The sequence below is a fragment of the Zerene cesonia genome, chromosome 28 (assembly GCF_012273895.1).
Source record: "Zerene cesonia ecotype Mississippi chromosome 28, Zerene_cesonia_1.1, whole genome shotgun sequence".
In the NCBI taxonomy this organism is placed as follows: domain Eukaryota; kingdom Metazoa; phylum Arthropoda; class Insecta; order Lepidoptera; family Pieridae; genus Zerene; species Zerene cesonia.
Window position 1 is genome coordinate 3,458,700 of NC_052129.1, and position 26,215 is coordinate 3,484,914.

The 26,215-nt window shown below is 32.8% G+C and overlaps 1 protein-coding gene across 6 annotated transcripts in view; it reads left to right on the forward strand.

Moving 5' to 3' along the window:
• Window positions 1–26,215, forward strand: part of LOC119837614 (transmembrane and coiled-coil domains protein 2) — a 43,893-nt gene continuing 17,678 nt past the window's right edge. For 5 of the 6 annotated variants that reach the window (XM_038363287.1, XM_038363290.1, XM_038363289.1 and 2 more), the window contains exon 1: window positions 1–186. The gene's annotated coding sequence lies outside the window, so the exon portion shown is untranslated. Of the gene's footprint in view, window positions 187–10,486; window positions 10,638–26,215 lie in introns of those variants that run through there. The other variant, XM_038363288.1, reaches the window with a different exon arrangement.

Sequence of the window (26,215 nt, forward strand, 5' to 3'; positions counted from 1 at the left end):
TAGTGTATCATCCATCCAATCTAGACGTCTTTTTCACTTCGCTGTTTTCTGTCATTTTATATTTTATACATTCGTAATTATGTGGTAATTTTATATTTATTATCTCTCGAAACATGAAAAGAGATTATTGTGTTATGTTTCCTTGTGTTGTTAAGTTTAAATACTAGAAAGCATCGTGAATTATATGTAAGTAAATCTTTTTTCTTTCATGTCCCATCTTACAAAGTGATTTTTTTATCTTATAAATTACCCCTTTTAGTACTCTTTCCGGTTAATGTTATGAATTACTACACTCAAAAATACGATAAGGTCACAACTCATAGTGAAATAGTTTCTAATAGTGGTGTTGAGACAAAAAATATATCAGTTTCGGAATATTTAGAATAATAATTGAGTCGCTGTATTAATTATAACAATTACAGCGCAGATTTAGTCATCGAAGATCAGATCATTTATATAGATTTCAAGGTAGTGACAGGATGCCTATATGGAAACGAAATTACTTATGGATCGTTTGGAATTAGATTTATAAATCTGTCATATATGTGTCTTAAAGTTGGAGAGTCGCCAGTGCGTTCATACACGCATATTTATTATATAAATATTATGCACTTTCGAATGATAAGCCTTGCTTTGTTATTAACCATATTGGTGATTCATTTACTCCAACCTCCATGTAGTAGCAATCTATGCTTATGTGAGTCATAAATAACCACATGAATTCATAAGCAAACAAGTTATATTATGGAGTGATTTAAACCATTATCCTTGCATTCTTAATTCACTGTTGATATTATGTTGAATGCATTCAACTTTCTGTCTTTAACATGCGAAATCAATGTGGATTTACTCAATTGTAAATATTAATGCATTGAAAAGAAATCTTATTAATATTTCAGTAGCACTTAATAAAATTTTCATACAGGTATAAAATAAAAACAGATTTCTATTACTTGCAAAAAATATGTACATATATTTAATTACAATTTATGTAATTGTAATTTTTTATGGGTACAAATTTTTTGAGCTGTACTTTAAATTCGAGATGTTATTATGATCAAAAACATATTGACCAGTTATTTAATTTAACAGTGGTTGATGAATTATTACAACATTAAAACATAAAAAGCAATAAAAAATCAATTAGTCGGTTATATTATCGAATAATAATTGAACAGTCCAAAAACTGAATTAGCGGTAATGATGGAATCAGAGGTTCGATAAGTAGTTTTTCAAATCAGATTAAGAAATATATTGATTGAAATATGTGATTGTAATATGTGTATTGACAAAATTTATAGTCTACAAAAATTTTAGACAACATTATTACAGTACCTGTTCCCTGCAGTCTCAAACATTTTATTCATGTTGTTACATTGCCTTTCGCAGAAATATGTTTTTTTGTATTCCTAGAAGTTATTCTCTAAACGAACAAGTACTTCAGCTTTGTAAGTAGTTGTGTAAGCAGTCATTCCATAGAAAATAAAATATAACATGCATCCATGTATGTGTGACTACAAAATTGCGAATGAATTTTTCTTATAGCTGTAGCTACATAAAAGTTGTCATCATGTATATGTATAACTAATTCAATATTACTAGTAACTAGATCCTCACTCTGGCTCCATTCATTCATAAATTCTACAAATAAGAAATATTCTTGATTTGTAAGTTCTGTTATTAACATGACTTTTTTTATATGCGCAAGATTTACTAAAAGACTTATAATAATATATATAAATTAAATTAAATATAATATAATAATTTTTGATTTTAAAATAAAAGGTACTTAATGATTAAAAAAGTTTTGTTTAAAACCAACATAAGCTGCAAAGTACAGTCATAATAATAGAGGGAATATATTTTTCAGTATAATATGTCATTATTATATAACTGAAAAATTCATAATATACAGCATCATCAAAGCTGGGGAGGGGGGGGGGGGCACTAATATATGATACCAAATAATAATCTATAGATAAAAACAAGTAAACTAAACTATCTGCAGAAAGTAAAACAAAAGAAGGACACATATTTATGGAAATATAAAAAGTGGAGGCAGTAGATCAATAAGCAGCTCAAAATGCACAGGCGCGATAACATTTCTATCCTGATGGACGATGCTTTGGAGCAAGTGTTAAAGGCGGAGATCTGTTTATCCGCTAGATACAGATTACGTCTAACGAGCGGCCGGGCATTCTTGTCAACCGCTGGAACCATTTATTTTACCTTATCCCGTGGGGCAAACGTGTGGTCCGCGGTCCACACCAACGCAGAAGCCGCGACCATAGCTTAAAGGGTTGGTGCACCGGTATCAGCACCGGCTCAGGCTCAGGCTGTAGACCCGCAAGTGGCAACCGAAACAGCAACTACCACCAGCGAAACCTCAACTCTCGCCAGTGCACCTAAAGAATCAGCAGAGAGGTCAAATGTGTCGACAATCCTTGCGAGATTGGTGCACGTCAGCTTCCAAACCATCTCGTCAACAGAACCACCGCTCTCAAACGTTGCAAACCAGATCTTGGTCCTCTTAAATACAACCGTTAAGGCTGCTATCCAACCCTTACTCTCGACCGCACGAAGTCCACCGGGAATCAAACTACTTATAAACTCAAGAAAGAGATAATTGCTATTTCATTCTGCATATAGAGGGTATATACAAATTCGGATCATGTACATATCCAATCGTGTCCAGTAGTTTTAGTGTATATTTGAATGCTTTAATCTCTCAGATTAAAGCATTCAAATATACTCTTCAACTTTATACGATTAGTATAGATTTGAATCACAAATCATAACTAAGGATAGAATTACATTCCCAGTAGCCTATGCAATAGTACTGATTCTCGTTATAGCTTATTATTGAGCTAGGCTTTGTAAGTCTGTAAACAAGATACAATTTACTTCCTTCTAGTTTCGCTAATAAGGAAACATGAAACATTGTTTTGCTGTTCCTATTAGATTTACAATTGTTAACTATACACAACTAGTCACCAATTAGCGACAATTTGATTACTATGATTTTGTAATATAAATAATGCATTGTTTCATGTAAATTTTGTGTTAAATGAATTAAAATTTAGTGATATTTATGGATATTGAATATAATTCAAATATGTTCTAAATCTTTTCAATAATGAAAGACAATATAGACGCAAATTCACAAATTGTTATTGTGTTTTGAAACCATTTTTTATTATAAGTCTGAACTACCTTTTCATACTATTTCAATTGAGATTAAAGTTATTTAAATTCAATTTCTTTTTGGTCATTGCACGTAAAATAATGCTACATGCCAGAAATTCAAACGCCCAACACAAATGTTATTTTAAACAATTGATAATATAAATTATTATTTTGATAGGATGGTCTATATTAATATCTTCCCTATCGAGCGGACCTCGTATTTATTCTGTATCTAATAAACCGTAAGCGGGCGTATGCGGGTTCGTAGATCAAACAAATATATGCTTTCTTATTCCGATCTCTTTCTATTTATTCCCTTTATAATGGCAATGAGTGTGGGCTGTGGGGTGACTACTGACCTATGTGCTAGTGATGAATATCTACTGTTTTATGTGGATTACTATATTTACGACTCTCGATATGGATATGGGGAAAAGTTCATTGTTATCTGTAGGTATTCAGAATTGCTTTATGTTTTGAAAACTTCGAAATGCTTTATAATTATTAATATCGTGATGTTGAAACCATAATGGTAAATATTGTATTAAATTTTTTATATCGGGTTCCGATTGAGATTCAAACGCTCGCGCTTTGTGGTATTCAGCATTTAAGAACGCGTAAAATTCAATCGTAAATCGTAAAAGGGGACGAGTGTATTTATATTTAGAAAGCATTGGATAGTGGCTTCCTCTTAAGCCATTAAAACTCCATTAAAGTGGCTCAATACCATTTGTTCGTCTATCAAACCTGACTGGCGTAACATTCGGATTTTATTGTGGAAATATCTTTAGAAGTATTATATTACACTTGCGGTCTGTCCCGGCTTCGCTCGTGGTACATATTTTGCCTTTAAACACTTATTAATACGCACATATTCAACGCGAACTGCGAATGAATTTTTGGAATAGGTACCTGAGATGAGCGAGTTCAAAAAAAAAACAAATCTCTTAAACTTTATATTATTGGTATATATTAAAGTATTTATACTGTTAAAGAAATAAATGACCTTCCACCAATAAGCTTGTTCTTAAACCATATAATAATCTACTTATAAAGTTAATTAATATAATCGATGTCTAGACTTGCACTTAACCTGCATTTACGTAAGCTATAACAAGCAGTGCACAAAACGCATATCATGGCGAAAATATACTTTTATTCTACTGAAAGAGTAGGTGCGTGTGTGTATGTTTTTTTTTTTATAAATAATTATAACTTAACAAATAATAATAAATGACGAATTAGAGATTTTGGTCTCAGATTACATATCAAAACGCTGTAGTCTATACAGAAGTATGGACATTAATGCCTATTTTTAATGCTCTCTATATATTTTCCACATGGAAATAATATTTCTTACTGCAAATACATCTATTTTCTTGTAAGTTATACGATACTTCTAAAAATTGCACCACATGTAGTTACAAATTTTAAATACATATCATGATAGCGCATTTGATGGCAACCTTGAGCACCGTGTTATAATGGCCGTTTTATTTAATTACGTTAATAATGCTAATGTGTGAGAGGTTCTCATTAAATTTGCCGTTTGGCCTTTATGGTTACGGTTAACGTGATAACTTCCCAAATAAATATATGTCTACCAATAAGCGAACCATGTGAGACGTGACTCCTTTCCAAAGGTTGGTGCGTTTAAATTTGTACTTCTATGTCAGTAGTTGATAACAACAATTATCTGCATAGGGTTCGTTCATCGAAATTAGTGTTGTAAATTCAGGTGTTGGAATGTCTTGTTAGTAGCAAAGGCGGTAGTTCAACTATAGCATGTTCACAAGGTAGATTTTTTATAATCTACCTCTTTTTCCTGCAGCCCCGTCTGAGGCAGCGCATCGGAACACGGTGGGGTTTTATTCGATAAGAATCCGAATACCTCTATCTCTCCTTTTGGAGATCATTGAAGATGATAGTAGGTTATTTATTTATTTCATGTACATTTGACGTAATCTTATGTTACGTCAAATGTACATGAAATACATAAAAGTAGAGATTTTTGTATCACAACTGTAACCGGCCAGTATCTGTTGGATTCGGCAATTATTAAAAAAATATTGGAATTTTATGTAAACGTGGAAAGGTAACGTGGTAATAATGATATGTTTCAATTGAAATAAGTACGAACATATTTAAATAAATGATGTAAGTTTAAACCGTTCTTGGGAAGTTTCTGTGCTCTATGTGTACATGCAGCTGAGAGTCGAGCACAGGATATTAATTGTCCTTTATTTGTCTAACTCAAGAGGGTTACAAGTTAAATACTGGTCCAGTAGAATGAAATAAAAGTTCCTGTAAATGAAGTGAATGAAACTATCTTCTTCTAAGGGCCAATTATAAATCTACAAGCCTATGAAATAAAATATAGTAGGTTTAAAGCTATTTTGAAGATTTAGGGAGAATTTAATTATCAGGTGTAAACAGTTGTTGCCTCTGATGTGGTCCACAAAAAATGGTCACAAATATATCCTTCTTAAATATATAATATCTAATGTCATCCACGAGCTTCGGCTACATGTATATCTCTTATATTGTTTGAAAACAAGATTGGTAGATATCATAAATGCGGATTATTAATCTGTTCGTTCGTTGAACCTTACAATTTTTTAAATATACGATCTGTCCCGACAGACTTTGTCCAATCTTGGCACTGTCAAATGCGTAAAGTTTAATGGATTTCTTATCTTCCTTTGTTGTCCTGAGAATTACAAACACAGCAAATTAGCGTTTTATTTTTAAAAAGTTATTATTTACGTTTTACTCATTAAGTAATGTACTTTTAATATCAGTACAAAGTTTTTTTTTATATCTGTTACCGTTACGGAATTATCGCCTGTGCACACTTAACGATTACACCTTATACAGATTAATTTAATTATGTGAGGACCTATTATGTGATAAACAAGAAGAAATTGTCAGAGCAAGTCATGAATAAAACACCTTCATATTGTGAAATGTAACAATAAAGATAAAATACGATCGTATATGTTGTGCCATTACTTCCTTTGATAGATAGCTGAATCAAGTTTCCGAGTAAACAGTGCGTATTCGGCTTTTAAGCTGTTTACTTTCAAAACAATAACTGAGTGCCCGTGATAAGGTATGCGTTCCATTTTATTTATTGGTTATGACAAAGATATTGAACGATTTAATAAATACAAGGTGAGGTATCTCCTGTATGAAGGCGTGTAAAAGAAGCTTTATTTCCTGTTGGCCATATAGGATACATAGGAGGAAAATTATAGGATATTTTTAATTGCTAACGGCGCTATGTCCAATGTTCAAAGCAAAAACAGTATTATTACTTACTGTTTTTTTTGTAACTTTTCACTGAACTGAACTATAAAATTGCTCCGTTGTGAGTTGTGTCGTGAAAGAAAGACAAACGATCACACGTTAGCGTGCTTAATATTAGTAATGGTAAATCCTTAATCCTTACCTTATACTGATATTATAATGCGAAAGAGAAAGTCGCTAACTGTAAAGCTACAATGCCCTTTATCAATAAAATTAAGTCACTAAATCCTCGAAATTACAGCAATTTTCAAAGATACGTATACACTTTAAATAAATTTATCGCTTACAGTCTAATCAGAGAGTCGATAATCACGAAATACTGATCTAGATAAAAGCCAGGGCGTCGTAACTCTTTGAGTCGTCCAATGTTGTTTCTCAGTACCGGTTATTGGGTGTGGTTTGGTTTAAATACGATTAAACTTCCGTATTTGTCCTTCGTGTATGTGCTTCTATTTAAATGAAAATAATAAAACAATTCTACAGTAGGTACCCACTTTCAATAATTATCGTAATTTGTCTCTCTCTTAATACGCTAAATGTATAATCTTCATATGATCGTGAGTATTTGCTCAATTCATAAAATGTGTGATGTAAATACGGCGATAACGATTTAATCAATTAGAAATGTTCTATAAAAAACAACTTTAATTCAGACATTTATTTTTTCAATTAGACTTCTTACTGAAGCACTTTTGAATCGACGTAACATAGTTTTAACATTTACCAGCGGTGTGTAATGATTGAATTAAAAAAAAATACTTACAGTAAAGTGATGTATAAAGTGGATTTGTTCGCTCAAAGCTGAATCTCTGTAGTAAATAATAAATAACCAAACCTTTCTCAGACTGTTTCGGTGAGTCACCAAGAATTCTTTAGCCTATTTCAAGATCTGATTGACCCGCGAGTCGCGTCAAAGTTTAATAGGCATTTTAACATATTGTTTACGCTTTTTCCTACGCAGACAATTGGTGCATTGGAAATTGTAACTTCTTGTACATTTTTTTTTAATTACACCAAATAAGAGAAATATTTCAACGTTAATGTAATAATTACATGTAACCAGCTAGTGGTGGTGCACGCGAAAGTTCTTTGAACCTACTGTCCTTTAGCATTCTCTTGCCCTTCGATCTGACAAGGTCTGTGACATAAAAGGTCTATTCAATAATATTTATTTTAAAACCGAATACTCCTTATCCCAGGCACAGAAGCTCACTCCATAACTATGAGTTACATAATTACGAACATGAATAAAACTATAATTCAGTAGTAATAGTATATCGGAGTATGTACGTAACTACGTAGTAATGACATCTATGTGATACCTTACAATTAAACTTTGACAAAGCAAAATTTTATGGTGAGTAGACACGATGTAATGCTTCACGTGATCTGACATTGAATAATGTCTGTGTCTAGTCGTTAGTTAATTATAGCCATGCAATTAGCACAGTATATATAGCCTAGGCCTAGTTTTATATGTAGGTTTCGAAAAAGAGGAGGCTCTGACGGACCCTTAAAGATTATATGAAATAAAAAAGATTTATCAAATATGTAGTTATAAAATTTATAAGTGCAGAATTTAAAATGCAGCTGGCTGACAACCCGTGGCGTCACTCGCCTGGTATTCGGATAAAAAGTAGCCATTGTGCGAATCCAGACACCGATCTATCCCGTGTTAAATTTCACACAATTTGATCGGTTTTTTTGCGTGAAAGGAAAATAAAGACCAACATCATACATACTTTCTTACAAACTGTCGCATTTATAATATACATTCGTCGGGTTTTCTCGTACAATTTAATTATAGATTCGATCTCAAATGCATTCCGATCATTGCTAGGTGATCTAAACAGAAATAGGTCTCGGGAACTAGATTTAATAATAAGCAAGAAGAATGCGATCGGCAGACGTCAAAACGTGTTACGTACGAGTGACGCACGACGCTTTTTTGTCAAGTGTTGAAGTGCATGAAAGTGGTCCGTGGTTTGAATTTGTATTACAATGCAACATAACATAACACATAGGTGTATGAATAACTTATTTACAAGTGGCGCGAAATGATGACTCGGTTAGAAATACTTATCTAAAATAATTGCTACAAGGTTTTTGCATTTCTCTGTGCCTACTACCTATTCAGTATGTGAGAGTCTGTTTGAGTATATTTGTCGAAAAAATAACATTTTACAATATATTACAACATACATTCAACTTAAATATTCAAGCGATAGTATCAAAGAGGACACGCCGCGTGCGCAGAATAATTTCACTTGGCGCTGAATCAAAATGATTATAGTGTTTAGCTTCTTTCGAACTTTTTTTTTTGTTTAGACGACAAATATATTTTTAAATTCATTTAATCTTTGCTACAGTTCGGGTCTTATTTAGTGATTTCTATATTATAGACGAATATAGCCTTTACTTCCTTCTCTGTAGCTTTTACTTTTGCAAAGACGGACGTAATGTATTCAACTACTGTTTCGTATTCAGGATTGAGCTTTCCGATCAGGAGCAACTTAGTTTCACTACGCCCCAGACTAATTAGATTGGGCTTGACCCCTCTTAATAAACGTTTCCGTGAAACTCGAGACTTGAAAGTCACAAAGCTGCAATATGACGACATTAATTAAAGCGGAGGCTTAAATGATACAATGTGTGTATGCAAGCTGTTGCTAATATGTCTGTGTGTTTTTGGAATGCACAAAAAATCTCGCTGACGATTATTATACCTAATATATTGTTACAATAGAGTTTATTGTTATGTAGTTATCTTATGCACTTATTCTTCCCAGCGATTCTTTTCATTTTTGGAGAAATTTGTTCAAAGAAATTGTGTTTCAACATTATTTTTATTTGTTTTATACCAATAAAGATAAACAATGAAGTCCAATTTACATAAGACATTCAATTTGTAATAGTAAATTGAAAGTCATGATAGGCACTGTATTTATAATTTATAAAAGTAAATAATTCCACAATTCTATCGTGATTTAGGAAGATGTGAAACTACGGAAATAATGGTTTGTTTTACAGCTATAATCTCAATATGCTGCACATTTTAGGAGCGTTTTATGTACGTTCTCTATCAGCAAAAATAACGGCTGTTTTTAAATTCTAGGGTTGCCAAAAACTAATGTAAAGGCAATATACCACTTTAGCCCCGGGGTGATCCCATTCGTTTGCCAAATCTATTCACATTTCGACATCACGTTGCGTATTTTAAAATTTTAAATGGCTTTGGCATTTCCAAGGTTTGTGCGTTGACACTTAAATTAAATATTTAATTTATGGAAATTAATTTTGTTTTTTTTTTATATTTTTGAAATACGACGATTTAAGCTGTTTGTATATTATGATAATTAATGAAATCCACATTGTTAATTAAACATTATCGTGTAAGCATAAAGTTGATAAAACAAATTATCATATTGTACTAACAATATCGTTTAGTTTATAGTATTTGTAACTATCACAAGAGTGAAGTAATGAAAATTTATATGAGTGACAATGAGTGTGCATGCAGTAAACATATACAATTCTATTTCCTCCAAAAAAAGTCACCGACGTCCCTGGTGGGAGGTATTAGGTACTCCTGATTTCAAAATGGGACCAAAAGACAACAGTATCCTATCAAACACAACGAATCACCCCAATCGAATCGGAGTTACCGGGGAATTAACGAGTACGAGTAACCATAAAAAATGCAGTCGAATTGATAACCTCCTTTTTTTTTCAAGTCAGTTTAAAATGAGTTTCACGTGTATGCAAGGACAAACAAGCTTTCAAAGGTCGAAAGATGATAGAAGTATACGCTCGCTGCAACCTGAGCACATTATATCGGTAACGGTAATCGATATGACACAAAGGCCATTCGCGACAGTTGTCGGCACAATCGGTCCGTTCAGTTTTATAAGGTGCATTGGGTTCGCACGGTTTATGTGTCAATAGTGGTGGTAATCGAGTGGTTTTGTGTTGTGCTGTAGGTGAGTCACGTGACTTGGCGTGACGTAGCCAAATTGGCAAACTCGTGAGGCTTTATGAGGACTTTGTGTAAAGGGACGTTAATTTTAAGGTATTATATGTAAATAAGTGAACTGGGAAATGACAAACACGGTGGATAATCAATCACATCATGAGTATTAAGAGTAAGTAATGCATCGAACCACTGTTATATTTTACCATGTTTCTGACAGCACGCCAATGCAATAAAATAGTTATAGTTTTAACAATTCTTATTCGAGAAAGTTCGATTGTATATCGGTATTAGTAGAACATTTCTTTTCGTGAAACTATTTTGTTATTACAATGTGTTAGAATTAAATAATAAATCTCTTATTATCATATGTCTAATCGACGTTGCTGCAAAGTGCAATCGAAACGATAGCGTACATTTAGAATAATGTTAATTTTTGTCCTCTTTTTTAAAGTAGCTAAGCCCTTATTACGTTATTTTAAAAACAATATGGAGATAGTGGACCGTTTTATATTCCCTCTGATAAGTTTCCTTATTATAATTAAGTTGGTTTTCTGCATTATCACAAAAAAGTAAAAACATCGATCGAGTATTGCCGGACCTACGCGTTCACAATGTTAAGTGGGATCTGGAATACAATAGTTCTACGAGAAAAGGGTTATGTCCCATCAGGGGCTTAATTTGTCTCCGTCTGTCAGGGCACCGAAGGCCAGTGACCTATTTGCAGTTAAAAAGAATCTGTGACATGGATAGAACATCGTTCTCGAACATTTTAACTGACTTCTCGAGAAGGTTTCCGCGAAATTCTGCGTGTATGTTGTTGACAGTTTCTTTTTAACTGTAAAACTTATAGTTGACATGTTTCAAATTTCTATTGCGTTTCTTTAACATATGAAAATAAGACGTATATTAACGGCTTGGGACTTTTTGTATTCCTACATAAATATGTTTTCAGAATTACTATATTAACTTTAGAATAGCTCAGTATTATATGAAATATAGCGGATCAATACCTACGACTTAAATAAACACATTTTTTATCGTTTTTAACACTATTTGTTTGTATTTAAACTGTTACGATAGACTCGCTGATTAAAAACTAATGTATTTTACTCGTTTGATAACGACAGCGGTACACGTAAGTTAGTAATTGTGTAATGTTTTTATAGAATGGTCAACGCATTATCTGTATCTTGTTTAAAACAATTTTGATGTTTAGTTGACCGTTAAAATGTCGATTTAGAATATTATAGTTTCTGCATAAAATATATATCTTTAAAAAAAAAAAACAAAATAGATTACTTACTAATATCGAGAGCTAAAGTGTAGGTATTTATACGAATAATTGTTATTTCTCATATATGTAAACGACCGCTAATGTTTTTGTTTTGTGAGATAAATAAATATCTTTAAACCGGAATAGATCAATGTCCCTACTGGCATTGTGTAGAACGTATTTCATCTAGAAAAAATACCTTTTTAATGTTTGTAAGTTTTATTATTTCATTAATAATTCTTCACACTGTTACATATTATGATAAATGATGAATCGCGAATTGACGACATTTCAAAATTTTAAGCTTCCCTTTTTATTCTAATTTTACTAGGTTAAAAATCACAGTACCCGTTTTTTAATGTAGAAAATATGGAGGTTTTAATTCATCTATTTGGGTTGAAAAATAAACCTATTGCAAAATGTTCATACGAAACAATACATATTTTCTTATGCTAGTTTGTATTTAAAAAAAAACTGTTAAAATTACTGTCACTACGGACATTACTGTAAATGTGATAGTAATAAAGATATCAGAAATTTTTTCTGTAAAAAAATTGGCAAAAAATAATTGCAAATTCTACCGAATGTATAACGTCATAACATCATTTTTCTTTCAATTTAATTTCTCTTAGAATATACCATAAAAAATTAATTTGTCATATTATCTGTCGTCTAAATAGCAATATAAATTAATGGTTTTTTTGCTTTCATAGTCGTATAAATAATGAAATGTCGTCGATTTGATTACACTATCGAACTATCGAACAAAAAACTATCAATTTTGAGAAAAAATAGCTACGAAATTCCTATTTAGCGTTTTTATGTACGAAATGTGCAATTATAATGAAATTTCTTATAACAGTCTTAGTTTTTATTCAAGCGCAAGAAAATTGCGATAAAATGACTGCCCTTTAACTATTCAAATTATATTTAATTCAAACCAATTAAATAAATAATTGCAATATATCATCCCTTACAATACGTACCTAGACCTCACACTCTATTATATCAATATATTCAGAATTGCATTTAAAGGTATACAATAAAGGTAGGTAGTAAAGTAAGGTAAAATATAGTGTTATATCTGATAGAATTAAAAAATATATATAACAATGGGGTTACATTAAAATATACCTTCAACCGCAAGCTTCACTTTTTCGTGCAAAGCAAGAAAGAATAAATAGATTAGCTAATTTCATCCAAAAACGTTCATCCGGATCTGCGTGACATTTACATTTACATGTCTAATTCACGTTAGGAGCATTAATTAAAGTCACTACGAAGCACGTATTTCACCGAGAGCCAAATTCCGAGCGAAATTTAAACTGCAAATTGAATAATACATAGTGTCGGCCATTGTTAATGTGAAATTTAATTTTATTTTCATGTTATAATTTTTAGTTCATACAATGTGTATAATTATATTGAACGCAAACTATTGCACAGCTTCATGCTATTGTTTAATACACTGGTACAGTCTAGATAAATATCATAATCAGCTTATCCGTATTAGATAAATGGGAAAATTGCACGAACGATTAAAATAACAACACTTGGTGTTGTAAACACATAAATACTTGTATAATTCGTTCGTTGTTATCTGAAAAATCGTGACATAAAATTCTCAGTAAGTGTGATCATCGTCACCTACCGATGTACCTTGATACGTTATCATATCATATATTGTTTCTGTACAATTTGATTATCCATAAGGATATTACGAATGCGCAGTCTCTATGTCTGTCTGTTACACATTCACGGGTAAACCCTAGCACTTATTTGGAATGCGTGTAGTTGAAGCCATATGTTTTTCGTCAAAGATCAACCGATTTGATATTGTTTGCCCGTGGTTTTGTTCGCGCGTGAAATCGGCGAGTTTCAGACTTCTGACAGTTGTTTTATGTATTGTGAAACTACATTTTTGAGAGGATCGGCAACCGCAGATTTTCGTAACGCTTCCTGGATTAGAGTTTTGAACCCTACCCCGGTAATCGATTTTCTTTCTACACAGTTATGGTTTCATACATATCAATTCTGTAATCGTTTATGCTTTTGAATCGTAAAATACGTTCGTATCCATTTCTCGAATTTCAATAATCATAAAATTTAAAATACCATAAGACATATTGTTGTAGGTTTTTATTAGTTAACTTCACCTGTCTCGTTGTATTTTCGTTATTAAAATTTACTCGATCAATTTGACTGGCTTTGTTACGTCATTACAAGATATTAATTTTCATTATTTGATGTAATACATTTTGTTCTCATTTGTTAAAATTAATTATAGAACTACTAAAGATAGTTCATGTTTATACAGTATATAATAAGATTGTATTGTCGTATAATATAAACATCAATTAGTTTTAATCAACAAAATACACACGTTTTTATATATACAGATGGGACAGTAGTGTAGGATATGCTATTAAAAGTTGCCATTTAATATGCGTTATTCGAATTGGAAATAAAGCAATTATAATATTGTTATGCTATTAGTATGAAGGTACATATATGATTTCAAGCGACGATGGTCAAGAATCTCGCTACAAAGTATGACTGCCACGTGCGGTTAAGCCTGATAGTCGCTTTTAGCTATATTCTGTTTATCCGCTTATAGTCTTTTTCATTTATAGAATTCTAAAAATAAGTTCTTTCGATCATATGTATATTTCTCATTATATTTAGCTCATATTTCTTTTTTTTTTGGTTTATCTCATGAAAAATATGTTCTTCTTGCAAGTATATGATTAGTATTTAGACGTGTTTAATGGTAATTTCCATTGTGTTGTTGCTGGCTGTGAGCCAAACTGCGGTTGTAATTAGTAGTACTTCAAAGTACTTCTGCTCTTTAGTCTTGAATTCTCGATGATAGATTAGCGCCACTTCAATATTTGTTTGGTACAAGGTGACAGTGCTGTTCACACTACGCTACCATTTATCTGTGTAGATTAAAGATATGTATATTTCTAGCAATTTGATCGGTTTAGAATAATGGAACAGGCCAAAAACTAATTGTTCAGTATGTATTGGTCACAAACAAAAAAAATCTTATTCCATAGGGAATTATTGTCCTGTAATGTCTTCGTGTGATAGAACAATCTGATGCCGTTATTGGTCTCAAAGAGACAAAAAGAAATGAAGAATTTTATGGCTAAAATGGTATGGTATACCTTTGTCTAGAATTTAAGTATAAAATATTTTCAAATGAGCGAAGATTTCTTTGTACTACCTTTAAGAGCTCGCGTCGCGTGCATCGGACACGTTTTTGTCCATTGATATCCGATGAATCACCATCTATATGTGCAGCATAAGCACATAAGTTGTAAGAAGTCAGTTACCCAGTACTTACCTACCTAAACTAAAGTCCAACATTGTGTTGTTGTACAAGTTCTCTTTATGCTACGTAACTGTCGTGTGAGAATATACCTAGTTAATGCTTTTGTTAGAATGGATGGCAGTTTGTGCGAAGTTTCACAAGATTATGGATAATATAAGGGGCTAGGTGTTTCACGACTATAGGTGGGTAATATGGTTGAATTTGCAATGCGTATAAGTTTGATATATTTATTCAAACAAAGTAGCTGCATGATACTCATAAATGCATATAAATGTAACGCGATAATTGTTAAAAGTGCTTTGAAATTGTAGACAATTAGCAAGCATATAAGTAGTAGCCGAGCAGTACTCCGCTTGCGGAGCAAATATCTCAATACAAGAATGTATTCATTCATATGTTTGTAAAAAATCTGCTCCAAACCTCGTGTCAGATGTCTCTCTTATAAGACATCAAATTATGCCATCTAAATCCAAGCAGGAGTGCCTGTTAGTCCCTCTAATACGGCGACCCTCATTTGCTCTTGCATTTATTCCGAAAAGCTTAAACGACTGTGAAAAGCTGTCTGGCTATTATTAAGTGTCCAGAACCAACGTAAGCGGAGCTCTGGTAGCTACATCTTGACGAACATTCGCCGTAATGGCGAAATTATTAAAAAAACTCAAGTTGATTTTATGTAGTAGATGTGCCTAGTGTCGAAATTGCGAATTCAGATATAGGACTAAGACGTTGTTTCCAAGGAATTCTTCTGTGTAATATTATTCATTTGGTAATCTATTAAAATATTATCCTTCGATAGACATAGATTGATTTAAACATTCGATTGAGTTGGTTGTAAGAAGAATTACTTAGGCATATAATCAAACCTTGTTCGAGCTCACGTGATTTTAAACTGGAGAAGAGATTTCATGTTTCGCGTTCCATTTCATATTCTGTGCAGGCATGCAGGGTACCAATAAATTCATAAGATAAAGTACTAAAAGTATATTATTCCTTCTACGACATTTTATGAGAGTTCGCAAGCCATATTTCAAGATGTCTTTAGGAATATGTTAATCAAGTAGCTGTATATCGTGTTAGATTCTTGCGAGATAAAGGCTAGGGCGTCTCGGGTGACCTCATACCTAGTGCTTACTGCCTACCGTCGGATTGAGGTCGAATGCTTACCTGTTTATGACTTGAAAAAGGGCAATTTGAGATTCATATCAACGGTGATACAAAATAGTCTTCATTTCATTCGAGGAAACGAATTTAAACAGTGAACTGTTGTGTGTTTGTTGTGTTATTCAAGAAATAACAAGTCTGTTATTTTTATATTTTGATGTGATCAGCTGATTATGCTTTTACCGCAATTTGTTTTACAATTTATATACTTCATTGAAAAACTCGAAAAGATTTATTTTCACATGCTTATTTGCGAGGTTCGTGAATTAATATATATACTTGTTTCTTTGCAAATAACATTATAAAAAAAAAAATTACTTTATGTTATTTTAATTTATATCCAGCTTCTAATTCAACGTGTTAAATACTTAGAAGTAAATAATGAAGTACAACATTTAAAAATTAGTAGAATATTTTTTATTATTTATGTAATAGCTGACCTGGCAAACGCTGTTCTGCCTTACTCTTATCGTTTAGTAGTATGAAAAATAGATATGTTTTCCGATTCTCAGACATACCCAATACCTACACAAAATTTCATAAGAATCGGTCCAGCCGTTTCGGACGAGTTTGGTAACTAAAATTGTGACACTTGAATATTATACATAAGATACCAGCGGTCCGGTCTAAAACTGAAAGAATTTTTTCAAATCGGACCAGTAGTTCCTGAGATTAGTGCGTTCAAACAAACAAACCAACAAACAAACAAAAAACAAACTCTTCAGCTTTACAATATTTGTATAGATATATAACTTCCTGTTTATGCTAACAGCCTCGTATACTATCGTAGCTATTGTTTATTATTATATTAAATGATTTAAATACATCTAACACAATATAGCAAAGTAACAAAGTCAAAAGTCAAAGTTCAATAGCGAATTGTAATGTAGCGTACAACGGCACACAAAAACTCGCTTTGATAAACGTCAAAATTCGTTGTTTATGGAGATTGAGTTCTTATTTCAACGGAATATGAACTATAGTTGTTTTTATCTGTACATTAATTATTCGAAAATAGATAATGGCTGGTGCTACACGAATAAAACAGATAGTCGTTAAATCTCAATGATGTTTGAAGGTTTATAAATTTTATTCTCAAGAGTCCTTTATATCCATTCAAAAGATAATACCATACAAATGAAACGCTTGCAAAAATTGCTAAGAAAATCCATCAATTTGGTATTTAATTCCGTAGCTGATCTGGTATTTGCATCATTCAAGGAATTTTTCCTTCTAATAAGTATTGTAAACAGCACAGTTTAAATTCTATCCTACTAACTAATATAATGTTTGTTACTCTTTAACGCAAAAAGTACTGAACCGATTGCAATGCAATTTTGTACGTAGACAGTTGGACAGCTGGAATAACCTATAGGCAACTTTGTATCTCGATATTTCTACGGGATACGGAATTACACGGGTGAAACCGCGGGTCGCAGCTAGTAATGCCAAACCAACCAAACCCTAAATTAAAAATTTCCTTTCCCATATTTTTCTTGGTACATATACAGCCTATAAGCACTTAGGAACCACGTACATACCCAATGGTGAAATAATTTTTTTAATCGGTTCAGTAGTTTCTGTGATAAGCGCGTTAAACCATACAAACATGATCTTGAGCTTTTCCGATCAGAAATTCATCAGAAATTAATTGAATAATAAACACTACGTTATTGACTACCTAAATCAAACAAATACACAAAACTCGAGATAGATTACAAAAACAAACTGAGTAATATTTTAAGAGAGAAATCTGCGTAGTGTGCGGAGTGCAGGTGTACGCGTCTTGCATAAACGTTATAACGCTTCCGATAATTATATAAGCTTGTACAATTAGATCGCTATCTATAATAGCTAATTAGATTATAAATGTAAATTGAAAAGGTTAAGAAGTGAATGAAACCGGTTCCTTAAGTTGCGGACACGTGGGGGTTTCTTCGTGATTCAAACAGTAAAGTAAAACAATACTTTAAATAAAAGAAAACAACATGCTTTAAAGTTGGAATCGATTAAATTGTCTCAGTCGTATCATTTAATCCTAGTGATCCTAATCAGGATAAAAAGATAAACTTATGAAAATCCTATCCTACTATCCTACTAATCCTACTTCCTACTAATATCATAAATGCGAAAGTTTGTAAGGATGTGTGTGTGTGTGTGTTTGTTGCTCTTTCACTCAAAAACTACTGAACCGATTGCAATGAAATTTGGTACGCAGACAGATGGACAACTGGAATAACATATAGGCTTTTCATCCCGATATTCCTACGGGATACGGACTTACGCGGATGAAAGCGCGCGGCGCAACTGGTACGCAAATAATTGTATTGTTATCGATCCTTGATGGGTGTATAGAGTTGAATTAAATCTGCCTGTTTTAAGAGATTCAAAATCAAGATCAAAATCCCTGTATATTTGTAACAGGTGAACCTTATAAAATTGTATAAATTGAAATAAAAAAATGTATATATTGCATATTATGCGGTATGATATGTCTTCGGACAATTAATGATAGTCCAAGCAAACATGTACATGGTCATGGGAATTTGGTATTTTACTTCCTTTATTTTATAACCCCATAGGATAGGACTATATGCCATGTCCGATACATGGCATACAGTCCCACGCAAGGGATGTTGGGCTGATGATGATGATGATGAGTTCCTTTAGCTTTATTTTTCAAGCTTCCTTGCATAAAACGATCATAAAACCACGTAGGTTTCTGTTCTTACAATATTTCTCTTTCGCCCCGTTACAAACAGCCTCGTCTCGATGCCTAGTAATATCAAATTTTACTTCCCAATTGGCATGCCACAGCAGAAACATGCATAATTCCAATTGATGGTTTCCAGGCGAGCACGCAATTCGGCTGCGGTTTGGCAAGCCACCGAACGCTGCAAGCCTGCGTATATTTAAAATTTAATTATGCAGCATATTGAATTGTAACACGGTTCATTTTTAATTAATTGGTTATGTAGATATGCGTATTTGAAAACGATCTTCACAAACATCTTAAATTTTAATCTGGCTGGAATTTTCATTCTGGACTTTTCAAATGAGCTATAGATGGCTAATTTCAATTCATCCTAGGGAGCACACAGTATAGCTGTATGTATTCAGGTGGTGTATACCCTCAAAAATATACATTTGGGCCCTTAATTTGGTTCTTATAGTAGATACACGCTCGACCAGTGCTATGTGCTATTCACACATTGTTATAGTATATCATATTTATTCGTTCATTTCATATTTTTCTCTTAATTTTCTTATAAATAATTAACTATTAAATCAATCCTCTTAAGAAATCACTTTTTTTTGATATGAATATAAATCTTACATAACGTTATTCAGTGCCACAGGTCTTGTCTTGATTTCCTTAGTGACGTCACGCGATTAAAGAGTCTTGAGTGTGGTTCTCGGCGAAGACAGTATTATTGTCTCATGATTCGTTGTACTCGACTTGCTTTAACCGTAAAAATGGGATCGATAAGTGAGTGAGAGTATAAGTCGCAAAAGAAACCTTGAGAGTTTCTTCAGACATTTCAATGTATTGTTGAACAATTTGATCTCAGATCGTGTGATCCAGAGTCCAGACTTTAGTTAAGTATCGATTTTGGATGTACGGCCGAAAGTCTAGCGGACTTCTTGCCTGTACAAATTTGAGTTTATATTTGCATCAATTTTATCTCCGAATCTTCTAGTATTGTGTAAAAAAATAATTGTTTGAGGATAAAAACGAATATAAAAGTATCGGTATATTTATGGATTTACATTGACCTCGAAATCTGGAATCTTCTGGAAATATCTATTACCCTTAAAGAATTCCATAAAAGATAAGGACTCTTTACTTATGATATCTGATATATGTTTAGGCAACTTTCTTTCAATTTAATCTCAAATGTCTATAACAATATTTATTTCATTATTCAATAAAGGTGAGGATTTATGTTCACACAAGTTAATCATGTGCGTAAACGCGTAAAGAATTCAATATTTTGATACTTATTTTACAAAAGATCCTCAAGGCGAGTGCAAAACGTTTTCATATCCATGTATTTTCAACTGACTTAAAAAATGGAGGAAATTATCAATTTGAATTGGACCGAGTTTTATGATTCTTTTTTTTTAATTAAAAGCTGATTTACTTGTAGTCTCATTTCAATTTGACCTTTTTTATCATATTTATATAAATCCATTGTGTATTACGGTATATAATGAGTGGTCTATATCTATATAACCGCTAAACAATCTATTCAGCTTTTAGTATCGGTCTTATATCGATTCGCCCAGCGACGGTGTAGTTTACCGTTGTTGTGTGCCATGGTTGATGGTTTTACGTCTGTTGATATGCGGCCAATACCGAACCATTTTCTTTGGGGTGAAATTTTCAGCGAAAAGCAACGAATGACGTCACGTGGACGGTGGAGCTTTCGAAACAAAGTTATTGTTTTGAAAGATGAGGGACGTTTAATACATAAAGAATGATGTGTTATAATACTATTCTATAATAAATTCCCTCTGTTTTCGAGTTCTTTGATGTGGATTGCAGTTAAGTATTATATAAACAATCTTACATTGTGTTTATTTCCCTTGACTATGCGATTAAACGGAGAATAGGAACGTCAATGACCTTTGTATAAATTTCGTGTGAAATTTCACTTGAATTATATAATTTACTTTATCCTTTTTGCATTTGTGTAATGGTGTAATTTATTTTGCCTGTAGTCATAAAATGGCGCAGACACGATCCTTTTCTCAGTTGAATCGGCTAGTAAAACTTTATTGTTGCTGCGAAGGTAACTTAAATCTCAACCAGTTTGTGTAACTTACCTTAAATAGGCACGTTTAAATCGATTTATGACGAGTTAGGTACACGTTTATTTATGACGCGCCGAATGACACGTTAACGGCGTTCACGTCGCTAATCCTTTAATACGTTTCACATACACGTATGTGAGAAATGGGTAAACGACAGAACAACAAGAAAATGTTCGTTTACATTTTTCGATCGATCTTTCGAAGCTTCGATATGTTGCCTGTCATCGATATCGAAGCAGTTTGATCATAAATTCTCACCGTCCCTATTTTGATATCGAAGTTTTAGAATGAATTTCTAAATCGGCCAGTAGTAACGCTTCGGTACCTTTCAATTCATATAATATTTCAGGTAGGTAGTATAGTATTTTCTTGTGTTTGATTTTACGCGAGTATTATACATTTAGAAATTAAAAACTTTTTAACGGATTTTAGACGCGATTTATTTATTATATTATGAACCCGACTCGGGAGACTCTCTGTCTCCCCGTGACCACGCTCGCTGTAAAGTGTTCGAAACGTCGGGTTAATCAATAAATCGCGTTTAAAATCCGTTTAAAAGTTTTTAATTTCTAGGGTATACATGTTTCGTTTAGCGAAACGTTTTTGAATATGACGACAGAATAAATCTATATATATTTTTGAAAGCACAAATCTCAGGAACTACTGTTCCGATTTGAAAAAATCTTTCAGTGTTAGATAGCCCATTTATTGAGGAGGGCTATAGGCTATATATATGTACCACAGGCAAAGCCGGGGCGGAGCGCTAGTATTAAATATAACGCGTTGAAAATTTAATGGACAATACACGTGACACCACGAGAAGCTAAATAGTAAATAATAATGAATCAAATGTGGAAATGTGTTTATCTATAAGTATCAAGCATCAATTGACTCATCCTTTATGATTAGCCTGAGAGAGATAAATCTCGAGTAAGTGTCATTGATGATAACGTCAGTCACATGCAGCTATTTATATTTTTAATATGTTTAAATTCATATTTATTATTTTTATAGTAAAATCTAGCTGTGGGCCCCGGCTTCGCCCGTGCTACATATATAGCCTATAGCCTTCCTCAATAAATGGGCTATGTAACACTGGAAGAATTTTCTCAAATCGGACCAGACCTAAGATTTGTGCGTTCAAATATTCAACGATCAAACAAGCAAACAAACAAACTCTTCAGTTTTATAAAATTAGTATAGATTGAGACAGTTCTTTTCACACTAGGATATATTTAATTTGTTAAAGATTATAGTAATAGCAGTGTAATATTATAAAGCAGATAGATGAAATATATGTGATATATATTTATACATATAAAGAAATTCTACGGGTTAGGTTTTTTATACATTAGTCGGGGAAACGCTTACTACTGCTCAGTAGATACGTTTCTATATAGAGCAAGTTAGCTGGGTAGTTGAGATACGTCAGTAAAATGCGTAATAACCGTGATTAATAAAATCAACGGCGAACTGAACGTTTCATCGATATCGCAGATTTAACTTCAATCATAAAATTTTGTATACGCCAATTACCTATTTGGTTATTAAATGATTAAGGGTAAACTGTTATCGGGCCCAAATGACCACTATATTTTGTAAATATACCATGTCAGAAAGTACCTAAATTGTTTTCCAATGGGCTGATGATGATGATGATGACTAATACGTAACACATAAAACGTGAAAGTTAAAAAAACAACCCGACCATAACGATTAGTTAAAGATTTGTCTTTAATTATAATCCCAACAGCCGAATGTTGCGTTTTCATTTAATAGAGTAATATTATATATAACAAAACGTAGATTTAATTTCGCACTGGAAGGAGTACGGATGAAGCACAGCATGGTGCCCACAATTGTCGGTGTATTAAACGGTTTGCCGCGGGTAGTTATTTCTTTGTAGATAATAGAGCTGAATTATTTTACAAGAGAACGTCGAGATTGAAACTTCATCTAATAACAGCTTCCGTGCGGCATAATATCAAAAGTGCGACGCTGTGCCATTATACAATTGTGTATTAGATCCTGGTGTATTTTTCTTATAAATCGCCTACTTTATATTAGGGTAAATATTTATAAAATCTATAAGCACGTGTCCATAAAATCGATTGTCGTTAACCTACTTGATTAGCGAATTGGATCAGCTATGGAGCTATAAATTACTCAGCATGTCACTATTCCTCGCTAATTGATTACTTTTATGAATAATACAGTTCAATGGACCTTTCATGTCTCAACGTGAATTTTAATAGCATTGGAGTTAATAGCGTTTCGTATGTATCTATTGATTTTCGCAAATTTTATTCATACAGGGAATGAGAAAGATATTAAAGGTTTATATACGATGTCTACGTTGTTAAGTGTTATCCCTCCTGAGTTCTTGCGGTCTGAATATATTTTGAGCTACTTTCGATTTATATTTGATCGGAGTCTATCTATTAAAAGACCGCGTGGGTGGGGAATTTTATCAAAGAATTATGCGCTATTTATTATTTTAACCTGGTACAACTCGTGTATATTTTAACACCAGGTAAATCTATTACTAAATGTACGAGCAAAATGTTTTGGTCTTATGTAATATTTTTTATCGTTCTCAGCCAATCGCTGCATCCGAGGTGTCGTGAGCTGTGCGCAATTAATATTTCATTGCAAATTTATTGCACGTAAATAATATATATTCGGATGTACCATTATTTATCCTCGTAATCGGTCTAAACTTGGCAGTGGTTATACTCCCCGTCGGGTGTGTCGTCGGCAACATAGTACATATTGCTTTCTTGTACTTATGTTGCTATTATATTGCTAGTGCTGCGATGCCATAGATAATAATGTGTAACACTAGATGGATCATATGAAGGGATAAGCCTTGATTTGTGTTATGAAGTGTGCTATTTCACGTTTACCTTTGTTTTATATGAATGGTTCTCAACTTTATTGAACTCACACTTCACACAGTTTTTATAACTACGCTCACGAAAGGGTTGTGTCTTCTTCGTTGAGAATACAATGCTTCATAAGATAATGAAAGGTATATTTTGTGTTAAATATACACAACACATACTGCAGATGAGCAATTATTTTATTCTGTGACTCATGACCGCACAATAAGACATTTTATGTATTGCAATCTCACTGAATCACAACATAGTTAAAAGTGCTTTGCGCCTAGATTTCACACGGAAAATGACGCGGTTGCCTTATCTAGTTCCATCTAGATCTGCGGTACGGACGCACCGTGAAACAGTTTATGTAATAAGTCAAGTGCACTACGTCATAATCTTTCTCTGTACTTTTTAGTGGGCACGTAAGTAATATGGCTTATTTAATATCGACGTGTACAATGTTGCAATCTGACCGCCTCCTTAATACAATGGTTAACGTTTGAGCTTAAAACTGAGGGGTCCTGGGTTCGATTCCCGATGGGGACGCACAAAGAAAAAATGTCTCGGTCTGTCAGGACACAGAAGGCTGATCACCTACTTGTCCATAGAGAAAATCGATCAGTGGAACAGAGGTGTATCATCTGCCCCATACCACCTCTGGAGGACACGGGACTTCACTTACTGCGTCATAATCTTTCTCTGTACTTTGTATTGGGCACGCTAGTAATATGGTTTATTTAATATCGACGTGTACAATGTTGCAATCTAATAAATACATGAATATCTGTGTAGAGATATATATGCTTTGTTGAATATAATGATACGTTAAAGAGAATTAATAATTTGGCTTCTATTGTTGATCTGCATACATTAGATTTATAAATTATTGTCGTTTTCAAGGGTTATATAAGTACTGTTATATTGGTAAACGTTGATTAATTATTTAATGACGATGTCGCTCATTATTCCTTTTTAATCACCACAAAATAGTAGATGAAATAGGCACTTTTTGGATCCTACTAATATTATAAATGCGAAAGTTTGTAAGGATGTGTGTGTGTTTGTTGCTCTTTCATGCAAAAACTACTGAACCGGTTGCAATGAAATTTGGTACGTAGACAGCTGGAATAACATATAGGTAACTTTTTATCCCGATATTCCTACGGGATACGAACTTACGTAGGTGAAACAGCGGGGCGCAGCTAGTATTCTATAAATTACGACACGTTTTATTAACCAAATCAGTAAGTTATTTCTTGTAAGGCTCGTAAAACCAAACAAAATTCCAACATTAAATATGATTTAATTCAAAACGGTTCTGAATGCTGTTAAAGTGTTATTAAACTGTTGTAAAGAGTTTTTCATTACGGGGTCGAAACTTAATTAATGAACTTAGCAACTACTTTAATGTTAGGCCTCAGGGTAGTATTATTTGAAATTTAATTACGTTTTATTCTTTGGAACAGGGTGAACATTTTAGTTTTTGGTGAAATGCTTTAGTTAGTTGGTTTTTAGATATCATAATGTTCTCATATAGTGTTGATTTTCTTTTACTAGTTAGTCGAAGACATACAAATATGCAAGCTTGTATGTTTGTATGTCACCGACTCTAACACAACATTTTGACCCGCTTAAACGAACAGACTTATTATAACTTTGAGAACATAATATCAAGAAACGGTGACAATACAATAATTTCATGAATATATCTTATTACCCTGATTAAGATCGACTAGGATTAAATAATTTCCTTACTGATACTAGGTACAAGAGCAAGTGAGGTAATTTAGTTGATTCTACTATTTAATCGTATTTTTTAACTATATTTATAATTTCTCGATTATTCTCTTTAAGTAATTTTGATTGTATCATGATATACATTTATTCATAACAATTGACTTCAACAACATAATGAGTTCATTACAATAAAACGCCAGAAAATATTCGTGTTTCTTATAAAAAATACGTTACGAATAAATAAAGCAATGTATTTTCGGCTAGACACCAATTACGGCAGTCGGCAATGGAAAGTCTTTTAGTATTCAAGTGTTGTGCACGCATAGAGGTCGTAATATTTTGTTATGTTATATGAATGTATATTACGTTAAATCTTCAATTAAATATACTTACTGCAGTGAGTTTATTTACAATTTCGCTGTTGGAGAAGCGCATACTAATATAATATAGCTGACGAGATGACGTCTGGATTAATTGCATGTCATATATACATCAATAAAACTATAAACTAAATAACCTGTTGTTACTAATGTCTA